Source organism: Melanotaenia boesemani, chromosome 5, assembly GCF_017639745.1.
Source record: "Melanotaenia boesemani isolate fMelBoe1 chromosome 5, fMelBoe1.pri, whole genome shotgun sequence".
NCBI classification, from domain to species: Eukaryota; Metazoa; Chordata; class Actinopteri; order Atheriniformes; family Melanotaeniidae; genus Melanotaenia; species Melanotaenia boesemani.
In genome coordinates, this window is record NC_055686.1 from 25,427,426 (window position 1) to 25,440,865 (window position 13,440).

At 35.9% G+C, this 13,440-nt stretch overlaps 1 protein-coding gene and 2 long non-coding RNA genes across 4 annotated transcripts in view; 2 read left to right on the forward strand and 1 right to left on the reverse strand.

Annotated features, from left to right (window-relative positions):
* LOC121639980 (titin-like) overlaps nucleotides 1-13,440 on the reverse strand; it is a 618,411-nt gene that overhangs the window by 361,425 nt on the left and 243,546 nt on the right. The gene's annotated exons all lie outside the window — the stretch shown is intronic.
* Nucleotides 111-1,391, forward strand: LOC121640096. Its single transcript, XR_006010350.1, has 3 exons — nucleotides 111-240; nucleotides 579-611; nucleotides 1,285-1,391. It is a non-coding gene; the product is annotated as an uncharacterized LOC121640096 (long non-coding RNA).
* Nucleotides 9,783-10,664, forward strand: LOC121640108. 2 transcript variants are annotated; one of them, XR_006010362.1, is made up of 3 exons: nucleotides 9,783-9,838; nucleotides 9,935-10,026; nucleotides 10,332-10,664. It is a non-coding gene; the product is annotated as an uncharacterized LOC121640108 (long non-coding RNA). The 2 variants fall into 2 exon arrangements; XR_006010363.1 differs by having other exon boundaries at nucleotides 9,829-10,026; nucleotides 10,332-10,394; nucleotides 10,495-10,530.

The window sequence follows — 13,440 nt, forward strand, 5'->3', positions numbered from 1 at the left end:
ACCAACTACTGCGGTCTAAACTACCAACGCTGTCTGAGCTCTGTCATAAAAAGGAAGGAAACGCAGGTGGTTTTTGTTTAAGAAGAGACGTTAGAAAGACATTAGTCTCACATGCATGTCAGATGTAACGTCTCCTTCATCTTTACTGTTGATGCACATTAGAAGACTTTCTGACTGGCTGTGCAGCAGGACTGGATGTGATGATGGATCACTCTTTTCTCTGTGTGCTGGGGTTATTCTGTAAGTACATCACTGACTTTCTGTCTGCAGATGATAGAAAATATTTCTATATAGTGAGAATGACTGTGTATCATTGGTTTAATGTGTTTCTCTGAGAGCCTGAGAAGAACAGAGCTGTGTGTTTCTTGCTAATCAGATTGTTTAAGCAGCAGGTGTCTTGGTCCAGGTTAGACTGAAGAAGTGTGTAAACAGCATGTGTATTGTGTAAGTTGTAGAAATGTTTTTGGTTTTAATGAGCTCCTCTTTTTTCTCTTGTTGATCTGTGCTTTTTCTTTTCTAAAATGTCTCAGTTTATCATCAGTTTAGTAAATCTATTGAGGTTTTCATCTTTATTGCAGTGCTCCGTACGTCCATTGATGCAAATGCTGAAGGTGAGAAATTATTTTTCTGTTTTTATTTAAACTGAACTCATATTTATAATTTCATTAGTTTCTTTTCATGTTCATATTCGATTCATATATAAGTGAATAGAAAGTTAAACCAGTATTATGTTATTAAGATGTTGGGACACCATGAGCCTCCAGAACAACCCCCCCCCCCCCCCCCCCCCCCCCAGAGTCTGTTAGTTATCTGGTATTTATTATTATAATTTATTTATTTATTTATTTTATTGTTTATTATTATGTATTTACATTATAGACTGTTAATAATATCAGTAATAACAGCGACTTGTTGTTCTGTCTGCTGAAAAGTTGTTTAAGTGTTTCCTACAAGATCTGCTAAAGTTAGAAATTACACATTCAGAACTAGAAATGCTTCACATCCAGGTTTGCTACAGATGAAACAAAGAGCCTCATAAACAGCATCAGTGCTTCATGACATGTATTTTATACGTTTGTGGATTTTTCTGAAATTATGACAGAATTCCTCCAAAAAACTTTCCTCTCATTTGGTGTTTTAATGATTCTGGTTGGATCAGAGTGTCTAACGTGTAACTACAAAGTTTTCATTGGTGTTCAGTTTATTTCTGATCTGATGATGTTTTAATAGATAACTTACATCATCATAGTGATGATCATTTCCTTGTTTTTTATTAACTTCCAGAAGATGAAGCCAAAGCCACTCTGACAGCAGACAGTTCAATCATACCAGCAGGGGGCAGTGTGACTCTGACCTGTTCTCTGAAAAATCCTGCAGGAGTCATTTATGAGCTCATCAGACTCACATTACCTGAAGTCAAGGTCAAAGAGTCTGATACACCAGATTTCAGTATCTCAGAGGGAGGCAAATACACCTGCAGAGGATTTAGAAGAGACACAAACTTTATTACATCTTTCAGTAACTCAGTCATTATTCAGCAAACTGGTGAGTTTAGAAATTTCTTTTTAAATCCAACAACATGGATTTTCTGAGAAAAGAAGATTCATTGTGAAAACATTATTTCTAAAAGTGTAAAACTAATGTAGAAGTAATTTAAGCCCTAACCTCATTCTTATCTACATAAAGAGAACGTTTTTATTTCAAACTGAGGTAAATGAGGTTACATCCACAATCAGTAGATAAATGATGGAAAGAATTCAGAAAGGAAAGAAAGTTACACCAAGTCCAGTTTGATAAACTGCTTTTTGTTTAATTAAGATTTAAAGGTGCATATACTAAAGCTATTAAATATTTATAAACATCTTTTTGTCTTCGGCTTCAAGAGAGGAGACAGAAATGTTTCTGTTTGTCTAAAATGTTTTATTCTTATCCTTTGATTTCTCTCCATTTTATATCTTTAGTAAAATCGTTTATCTGTCAGTCTTTCAGTCTAAATGTACCATTAGTGGTAACTGAATTACTTTTTTAATCCATCCATTATTTTTTTTAGTATGTGTGTTAATTTTTTATCATTTTCAAGCAAAAAAATAAATATCTGATTTAGTCTGAAAACCACAGAGAAAATAAATATGCGAAACAGAGTTGATATGTAAAATTTCAATCATGTCATATTTCTTTGTATCGTTTTATTAAGATTTAAAGGTACATATACGAAAGCTATTAAATGTTCATAAAGCTTAGAAGATGAAATGAGTCTGCAGGGGAACTAATAAATCAGACAGAAGCCTCAGCTAGAGGAGGTAATCAGGATTTTATCTGATGGACTGGAGTCAGACTGTTCAAGTTAAACTGATGAGTTTTCTTCAGTTTCCTTCAGAGCAGAACAACAAACATTCACATAATTACTATAGAAGTTAAAGCTGGAAATAGTTGTGTTTGTTTTATTTGAACCTCTTTTTATTTATATCCTAACTGGTGGTTTTGGTGTCAACAGTTTCTAACAGAGTCACCGTCACCCTGCAGCCCAGCTGGACTCTGATATACAGAGGTGAGACAATCACTGCCAGATGTGAGATCCAGGAAGGTGGAGGAACTCAGTGGACGTATGAATGGAGACCAACCAGGTTAAATAGACCTCCATCATCCAGAGAACACAGGATCAGCAGAGTTACTGACAGTGGAGACTACAGCTGCCGGGGAAGAAGAGACGAGTTTTATTTAACACAGTGGAGTGATGTCGTCTCAGTAACTGTATCAGGTAAGTTGGACGTCTTTCATCCATTTTAACTCTGTTTTCATCTGTGTGAGTTAACGGTAATTTATCAGATTAAATGGTATAAAATATGTTTCCAACACATCAAACAAACAGCAGTAAATGAGACAAAAGTGTCTCAAGTGATGAAAGAAAGGAAACTTTTTCCAGACTAAAATCACACAAAGATAAAACATAAATGAAGTTCTATGAAAACTCAATGAGCCGACACCAACAAAGCTACTGACGGCCACCTCAGATAAATATGAACTTTAGTGGCTGCAGCTGACTTGGAGACGATTGTAGATACAAAGTTTACATCTTCACTTTTTAACCCGCTGGTACCAGACGTCCCGTGGACGGGACATGACAGTAAATATGTATTTTACTCAGTCTATCTTCCAAGTAGCTTCACATGTTATACGCCACTGGAAAGCTGAGAGTCTTGAGATCTGAACGATGTAAACCTTTCCAGGCTAAAATCATAACTCTAGATTCAGCTAACACTTGTTTCAGAGTAGTCGCAAACACAGTTTATCTATGAAGCCATGCTGTGCTCCAGTAGCAGATGATGCTGCAACAAAAACGCTCCTGTTTCACCAGCAAGGCTCCAGTAAAAGACGTCCAGTAAAATAGTTGGTCCACAACCAGTTTTATCTATAAAAACCTGTTTTAGGTCAAAATTGTAGGACTTATTTGGTAAAGCTGGAACCGATTAGGAAGCTGTTTTATTATTTTTACTTAAATGTGAATCTGATCTTTAAATGTTGTAAAGAGTTTTTTTTTATGTCCAACATTTTTAAACTACATTTGTGTTTCAGCAGGTAAATTAGACATTTTTATAAATGTGTAGTTTTGTTATAACGGAGCTTAATGTCTCATGTGGGGTTTATTATTTCTATGTGGTGCTACTAGCTAAATATAAACCTTTATTTAACCAGAAGAGTCAGTTTAGAATAAATTTTCATTTACAATGAAGACCTGCTGATAGGCAGCACATGGAAAATAAAAAAAAAGCAGATTACAAAAGACATGAATACACATCTAACAGAACATTATCACACCAATTTAAAACAGATTGTAGGAAGATATAAAAATGGTCCAACTAGCTACAGATAAAAGTAAGTGTAACAATCCTGGACCGCTTCCATTAGCAAGTTTTTAAAAGATGACAGTGGTATAAAAGTCCTGAGCTTTAGTTTCTGCTGCAAGTGATTCCAGTCATCTGCAGCAGAAAAGTGAAAAGATGAATGACTGAAGGTAGTGCAGACTTTGTGGATGAGCAGCTTAATGAGGCGACTTGAGCCAAGAGGACGTCTGATGTTATGAATCTGAGTAATGAGTGAAGATGCAACTGTGTTTTTCTAATTATGGTTTTTAAATCAACAGATACCAATGTGTTTATCTAAGAGAGTGAAGAGAGGGCTAACTGACCAGGGAACACAAGCTGTAGTGGTGTGTTAAAGGAGGATCTGGTAATAAAGCAAATGGCAGCGTTATAAATGGTGTCCAGTTAATAGAGGAGTGTTTAGAGGCAGCTCTATAAACGACATCACTGTAGTCTATGATTGGGAGGACTGTCAATTTAACCAAAAGATGACTTGATAAATGTATAAATTGTGATGATTTTAGCAAATTTGTTTGTGAAATGAGTCACATTTTAATAATATGTTGATTTTATTTTTGCTCTAAACTCACCAGCCAGTAAACCCAGAGCCAGACTGGCAGCAGACAGTTCAATCCTACCAGCAGGGGGCAGTGTAACACTGACCTGCTCTGTGGACCACTCTGCTGACTGGAAGTTTAACTGGTTCAGAGATGGGTCAGTCTATCCTGCAGCTCAGCTCAGACATAACAATGAACCAGGTGGAGTCATCAGAGTCTCACAGGGAGGTCTGTACCGCTGCAGAGGAGGAAGAGGAGAACCAGTTTTCTACACAGAAGACAGCCATGACGTCACCATCAAGGAAACTCGTGAGTTTTGATTATTGGCTCTAAAATACATCAAAAAATAATCTGCAATTGTTTTATCTGTTATTTTAACATGTATAAAAGACATTAAATAAAATATATGTAATCATGATTACAGCAGCTTTAAATGTTGCTTCATTTTCTTTTGTCTTGTTTGGGTTCAATAGAAAGATCATTTTGTCTAAAATTTATTTATTCTTAACGTTTTATTTCTTTGAATTGTATATATTCAGAAAAAGCCTTAATCTGTGAACCTTTTAATGAATGTACCATTAGTGTTTGTTTTTATTATTTTTTTATCATGTTTTCTTTGTTTTCAAATCAATAAATATTTGATTTAGTCTACAAACCACAGACTTCCAAAATAAATATGCAAATTAATATAAAAGTTACTAAGTTGATAAGAAACATTCAAATCATATTTCTGTAGATTTTCTGTGTGTGTAAGTTTTCTAACTGCATGTTTGTATGAACAGTTTCCATGAAGCCCACAGTGGTCCTGCAGCCCAGCTGGACTCTGATATACAGAGGTGAGACAATCACTGCCAGATGTGAGATCCAGGAAGGTGGAGGAACTCAGTGGACATATGAATGGAGACCAACCAGGTTAAATAGACCTCCATCATCCAGAGAACACAGGATCAGCAGAGTTACTGACAGTGGAGACTACAGCTGCCGGGGAAGAAGAGACGAGTTTTATTTAACACAGTGGAGTGATGTCGTCTCAGTAACTGTATCAGGTAAGTTGGACGTCTTTCATCCATTTTAACTCTGTTTTCATCTGATTCATCCAAACAAGAAGGAAACACTTCCAACAACATTATGGTTGTTTTCCTCTTATTTAATATAATCTGGAGTTTGTGTCCTCAAACATTTCTGTTACATCTCTTACATGGTGACATGTAGAATAATAATAATACATTATTATTAACTTCCAGAAGATGAAACCAAAGCCACTCTGACAGCAGACAGATCAATCATACCAGCAGGGGGCAGTGTGTCTCTGACCTGCTCTCTAACTTTCCCTCTAACTTTGGGGGGTGGGGGAGCTGCCTCTGGGCTCCTGTGTCCCTGGACCCTTCGCTCGGGCCGCCCTGGATGGCATAGTCCCTGGCGGGGCCGGCAGCTGCTGATCTTGGCCCACTGGGGCAACCAGACTATTATTCTGCTTTCTAGGATGCTGGACAGCACAGGTTAAAAACTTAAAAATAAAAAGAGAGAGATGATGGATGTATGGGGCAGGTTGCATTAAAATATTAACAAAATTAATTAAATAAATTAGTTACCAGCATTAATGCGTTAATTTTGACAGCCCTAATTACAGCAACAAGAAGCTCCTGCAGCTAATGGGGATCCAAATAAAACAATAAACAATAAACCCCGGTTACCACCTGTTTGAGTTCTTACCCTCAGAAAGGCTCCACAGGTCACACAGAACCCGGACTAGTAGACTAAAAGACACTTTTCTTTTTTGAGGTGGGTCCTTCTGGACCAAACATACCTCTACATGTGGGCTGTTGCATGATAAAGTTTGGGAACACCTTTTAAGGATTGACAGTCTCCTGTCTGTGTAAGTTGAGTCAACTTTTTCATTTTCTGTTAGTAGAATCACATCAGGTGAAGCTGCTGTTGACCACTTCTTGTTTTTACTGTTGCAGCAAATATTGATTTTAACGTATTATATTTATGGTAAACTGGCATTTTAATTATTTACCAACAAAATGACACAATCATGTAGTTCCAGATTAACATGAAATCATATCATCATATGAATAATAGAGTCCTGCTGTGAACTTTGTATTGAGTCTTTTAATGAGAGCAGGAGAGAGAAAAGCTATAGACTGGTGGCTGATAGTTGTCTGTAAATGTCGGTCTTTATACAATATTAAGCTTTGGTGATTATTAATTAGGGAGGCCTGTGTTTATTCTCAAGTCCATCCATACAGCCACCCGGCTGATCTCTTCCATCCTTCGTTTCCACGTCCCACCATCATAACAGAGAAATGATGGATGTATGGGGCTTGTCATGTCATGCATGCGTTAATGGCGATAACAATTTTAACGCAGTTAATTACATAAATTAATTAACACCTTTAACGCATTATTTTTGACAGCACTAATTATTATATCTTGTTAAATCAGCTCCCTGTACATCTTACCTGATACCTAACAGTGTTTCTTTAGGACATAGCTGGATCTCATGAGAACAATTAAATTTATTCTATTATTCTATTACTCTTATAATTTTAATCCTTGGTGGAGCTGACCCCAAAATCACACATCTTAATATCCAAATGAAGGAGAACAAACTTTTCTTTAACATTTGAGTAATTTCTTACAGGTTTAAACATATTTTTATTTGTTGTATGAGCAGAAAAGCGACTAAAATATAAAAACTTTTGTTCTCCTTGGACATTGAGAGGAGCAAAGCTCCTTTATTTACATTATGACTGAACAGTTTATCTGAACAATTGTAGATGTTTTAAATGCATATAGAAATTTTAAATATACAAATGATAACCTTAGTAGAGAAATGTTATTCAGAGTTAAGAGTCAACAAGGTCCAACATGTTTTCATTCAGATAAAATCTCTCTCCAGCAGATAAACCCCGGCCTGTCCTCTCTGTGTCTCCATCATGGCTGAGTCTTGGATCCTCAGTAACTCTGAGATGTGAGATTAAACCTCCGTCTGCAGGATGGAGGTTCTACTGGTATAAAGCTGTTCCTGATCTGTTAACACCAGTATATCTCTCACAGCTATGAGCTGCTGCCTGGGTAGCCTCCAACGGGACTGACATGGTAGTTCCACCATTGTTCATGGACAAACACACACAGCAGGATATGTGTGTAGAGCTGAAAGAGTGGACCGTGTTTATTCCACTGATCACAGTCAACCCACATTTGTCTGGTCTGAAGGTCAGTTTGAATGTCTGTTTATTGCTTTCTGTCTCCATTAACCCTGACCTTGCCTACTGGTATCTCTGGTTCTGCACTTTTAAGGTTTTACAATCATCCGTTCATGCTTATTCCAAACATCTTATCCACTAACAGCATTTAATATTTTCACTCTGAAGAATTTATCAAAATTAAAAATTATTTTCAGTTTTTTTTAAGCTTACTGCAGAGTATTTTTTTACAAAGTTTGACCTTTCATCATGTTTGTTTTTCAGATGTTCATCCAGCAGCGTCTCTCACAGTGAATCCTGACAGAGTTCAACACTTCACATCTGACTCTGTTTCACTGAACTGTGGAGGAAACTCTGCTGAGTGGAGAGTGATGAGGTTTACAGAAACACATCATCTGTCACGCTGCTCCTCCTGGGGGAGAATGACTGGATCCTCATGTAACATGAACATGAACCACAGTGGAGTTTACTGGTGTGAGTCTGGATCAGGAGAGTTCAGCAACACAGTCAACATCACTGTACAGAGTATGTTATGATGCTTTGTTTTCATTTTTAAGTATCACTTATCATTAATGTCATTTCCATATAGAAATGGATTTTCAGTGTTTGTCTCGTGATTACATCCTATGATTTTGTGTTTATTATTGCTAGATTAATTCCTTCTGTGTTCAGCAGATTAAATATAAATCCATTCTTTAAATAAACTACTCTCTCTTCCATCACCACAAAGCAGCATCAAACTCTTGACTGTAGGTTTTACTTCATTCACTTCATCTCTTCACAAAACTATAGAACAATAAATATTTCTTCTTCCTGATGAATTTCTCAATATTTGTGACATCAAAATGTTCCTTAAGATGGTCATTATCACATGTTTTAGTTAAATAATCACTAAATGCCACAAAAAGAAGTCATATCTGGAACTATGTAAAACTTGTTCATTGGGATCATTTGTAGTGGAACAGAGCTGATCTGTTTACAGAAAACTGAGCTCAAAGTAGATTTTAGATTTTTGTCAAGTTTTATCAACAATATATTGACAAGAATGATGTTTCCATCCAGTCTAGATCTAACAAGTCACACTCTGACTTCTAATCTCTGACTGAACTAAACATCACATCAACATCACAGCAAAAACTTCCACAGTAACAGTTTTCAGAGAAAAGTCTCTGAATGTGTCCTCCCCCCTCCATGACTCACTGGACAGGTTGAACAGCAGCTTCAGCAGCAGATTCCTCCAACCTCTCTGTCTGAAGGAACTATACAGGAGCTCATTCCTGCCTGCTGCTGTCAGGCTTTACAATACTTTGGGCATGAGTGTGTGTTTGTGTGTGTGTGTGTGTGTGTGTGTGTGTGTGGTGTGTGTGTGTGTGTGTGTGTGTGTGTGTGTGTGTGTGTGTGTGTGTGTGTGTGTGTGTGTGTGTAAAAAGTGTTTTTTAAATAAGATTTGATTTGACTGAACTTAATATCCACTGACTTTTCTTTACAGATGATGATGATGGCGTCATCCTGGTGAGCCCCGTCCATCCTGTGACTGAGGGAGCTTCTGTCAGTCTGAGCTGCAGACTGAGAGAACAAAACACACTTTCCAGTGTTTCTTTCTATCACAATGACAAACTTCTCCAACATGATGGCACAGAGGAGCTGAACATCTCTGCAGTGTCACAGTCAGATGAAGGTTTCTACAAGTGTCAACATGTAGGAAAGACGTCACAACAGAGCTGGATGTCAGTTACAGGTGAGCAGGATTAAATTATCATACATTTTACTTTGTAAATCATTTTTCTGCTCAAAGCAGGAGAAACAAAAGGTTTGTTGATGAGTTTTTACTGTAGATCTGGATTTTTTTTCATTGTGTTCAAGCTTGAAATCACATTTATTTTTCTGGAAACACTGAGAGAATTATGTTCTGAACCCTTCATATAAATAACATTATTACTTTCTGTTGTGTTTCCAGCTGTGTCCAGACCTGAAAGCTCTTCATTTCCTGTAGCTGTTGATGGTTGGATCAGTTATTGGAATCATATTATTGATTTTCCTGCTCTTGTTGTGTCTCTGCAACGGTCCAAGGGTGAGACCTTTTTTACTCTTTAATAAACCAAATATTCAGAGTTATTCTGATGTTATACAACAAACCAGCAGTAGAACAAAATGACCTACAAAGTCTTTTAACAACTAATGTCTTTTTAACAGATTTATGCTGCATCAGGTCTGTACATCATTCTTTCATTTAACCCCATCTCCAACATAAATCCTCATTATTTAACTTTTCTGTGTTAAACATTGTGTATTTATGATGTTTTAGGTGGATCCAGTCACAGAGCAGCAGTCAGAGCTCCAGTTCACATCCTGGAGTCAACCAGAATGAAACTAACCAATACAGCTCTCCTCTCCACGGTCAGGACTTACACTTTTTATTTTACTAACTTTTTATTAACCTTTAAAATCGATGATCTGATTAGAATAAGAATAAACAAATAAATAAAATTAAAACGTTCAAAAAAACATATTTTTATAGAATATTCCATGTTTGTTCCAACCATGGAATAACCATTATCTTCTCTTTTTCTCTTTTATTTCCAGTAGATGATGTTTGTCTCTATGAGTCGATCAAACCCACTGACAAGGAAATAAAATGTAAAATGATGTGATTTCAGAAAACTTGTAACAAGTGACTGATGTGGAATTATGAAATGTTTCAGATGCAGATGAATCCAGAGATGTCACATACTCTCTTATTGAACTGAAACAATTTGGGAAAAAGAGTGAGTTACACCAACACACACACTGTTTAAAGGAGGAAAAACAGCTCTGAAGGTTTTGAGCTTTGTGTGTTTTAGTGGATGAATGTGAGTGTGTTAACAGGGAGGCATCATGAACCAGAGGAGAGTTGTGTTTACTCTGAAGTGAAGACAAGAACTGCAGGTACAGTCAGTGTTTGGACTGAAACGTGTCATCATGTCATCACATCAGCTGTTTATTTTGAGTCGTTCACAGCATGTAATTCATCAAATAATCTTAAAATTGTACCTTTTAAAAATCCTCCTTATTTGACATGTTGCATGTATTAACTAACAGTCTGCAGGTAACTGGTGAAGGACAATAAAACATTTTATACATTATTATTCATTTTATATAAAGAAATTATATTAAGTTCACTTTAAGTCTTAAAGATGATTTTACAGGCAAATATGTGACTCAGATAATCTCCGTTCACAGGAAAATGGAGTCCTGCAGCAGGTGATGCAGCAGTTTATTCTGAGGTCGGATTAGGAGCAGCTCTGGATAACAATGCTGCCATGTAGGCTGCATGCTGTGCTGCTTTATTCAGGAAAACGCAAGACTGAAGAAAACTCAGTAACATGCAGACGTCTTAGATAACCTCATTTGTTCTTCTTCTGTGGTTCTTAGTCTGTGAAGAGAAGCGAAGCAGCAAAGAGAATCATTGTATGAAACTGCTGTTTGTAACTCTGTTATCCAAATATCAGACATGTTCAGTAGCTTCTGTTTTGATGATGCAACATTTTATTTATCCTCTTTATTTAAGCTCAGAGCTCAAGCTGCTCATTGTTTATCATTTAGGCACTTAGTGACATTTTAATGTGTAAATGGAGCAAAAGATAAAAGTAAAATATACTTTGTTATATCTGCATTGTAGCTTTAAATTTTTTAAAATATATATTTTTTTGACAAATTATATGAAATTTTACGATTCCGTTATTTTTTTTTCTCTATAACCTGGATGACGTTTAAATGTTTTAATATATTTTTTCATGATTCATTTTATGATAACTTCAAACTTTGTTTTTAGCAGAAAAAATGCAAAATAGTTTTTTTTTTACTTTTTACGTGTGTGTTGTTGTGTTTTTCATATTTGCAAAATATAATAATAAAAACCAAAAATGAATAATTGTTTCTTTTAATTTAAAACATTAAGATACATGATGAGTTCAGATCACTAAAAATTGTTGCAGCTTTAATAATTTATTTTAGTTCTAATAATAAAATATTTTACTGTATTTGTTCTGTGACAGTCACATGACACATATCACACTCCCACCTCTGACTTTTTTAATCATTTGTTCTAATTAAGTTCAACATGTGAAGTTTCACGTGTTCAGAATGTTGCTTTGTTTTCTTTTTCCTGCAGTTTAACTCTTCTCACCAAAGATCAGACATTTTTAGTTTTGTTGTACTTCAGATGATCTCAGTGTAAATGGTTTAGATGCCATATGTTTATTTTAAAACTCAGACTGAAGCATTACCATTTAAAAAGGTTCAACTAGTCAAGTTTCATCAGGTTGTATTGTGTGTGAAGAACACCCTCGATGAGATTATATATGAGTTAAAAAACTTAAATGTGACATGTGGCTTTGTTTTAGATGTCAGTATGCTGTATGCACAGGTGCACAGGAAAAACAAAAGCAAGTAAAGTCTCCGCCCACCTGCTGCTGCACCTGTTGTAACCTGTACCTGTTGTTCAGCCTTTGTCCAAGACAGATATTCATATTACTGAACAATCACTGCAACATCCAACTCATTTTTATAATGAAGAACTTGTTTTCTCTTGTGTTTTCAACATACATTTAAGATTTTACCAGAGAAATCAGTTTAAAATTAGATGTTATTGCAAACTCTAAACTAACTAATAATCTCATTATTTACAGGAAAATCAGCTCCTGCAGCTGATGAGACGATTTATTCAGAAGTTACATCAGAAAAAATTGGTGATGGAGCAGCAATGATGTAACATTCATTAATATCACAGAACAATCCACTCTGTTAGTGGTTAAAAAAATTATTTCTCATTACAAAAATCCTGCATCATGTTTTTCTCAGAATCCATAAAGAGATGTGTATTTACCAGAATTTATAACAAAGACAAAACATCTATTTTGATAGAAGACTGGATACACAATAACGACAGACATTATTCTGTTGTTAATAATAGAATAAGAATAAGAAAACCTTTATTAGTCCCTCAGTGGGGAAACTGCTTTGTTGCATCAGTACAGGTGCTGCTTTCTGCACATCATACTGTTTTTACTCCTGACTGACAAGAAAACATGAAGGAAGTTACAGACAGTTATAAACTGAGTTCAAGGCATAAAGCAAAGTAGAAAATATCTTCATATTTGCACAATTTCATCTCTTTGATGACTTGTCCTCACATAATGTTTCAGAAAAAACTAAATATTGGCCATCCTGTTGTACATTCACTAACTGTGAAAACACATAATGCACATTGTATTATACTTCAGTCACTTTATGAGCTCTTCAGAATCATTGCATAAAACAAAGAAAAACCTGAAGCACATCTTTCACAGTTTGACACATTTTATCTGCTATAAACACACTAGCTCTGAGCTGAATGTGATGCATGAGGTCATTCTTGTACTCACACCTCCTTGTATGTGGTGAAGAACTGGAAAGTTGTCCTGTCAGTTTGTTCTCAGGCCCTAGAAGCCTAATTATGTTTGACACAACAAAACCTTTTATTTAACAATTTAACATTTATTTATTTAACATAACTTAGTAAACAGCGAGCATGTTCACCGCTAATGTGCTCATATAGATCATGTATGTAGCTGAGCTAACACAGACCTAAAACGCCGATCACCAAACTTGTGGTTTTCTCACATTTTCTCTAAAATCTAGTTCTCATGCTACTTGCTGGTGACAGTTACTGATGGAGGCGTTCAGCTTTCTGTGTTTTGGTTTGTTCCCCAATTTCTGAATTTTAGCCCTTTGTACATCAACTCTTCTGACCATAGATGAATTTCAGAGTTCATGCTTGTGTTTCTTGCATCA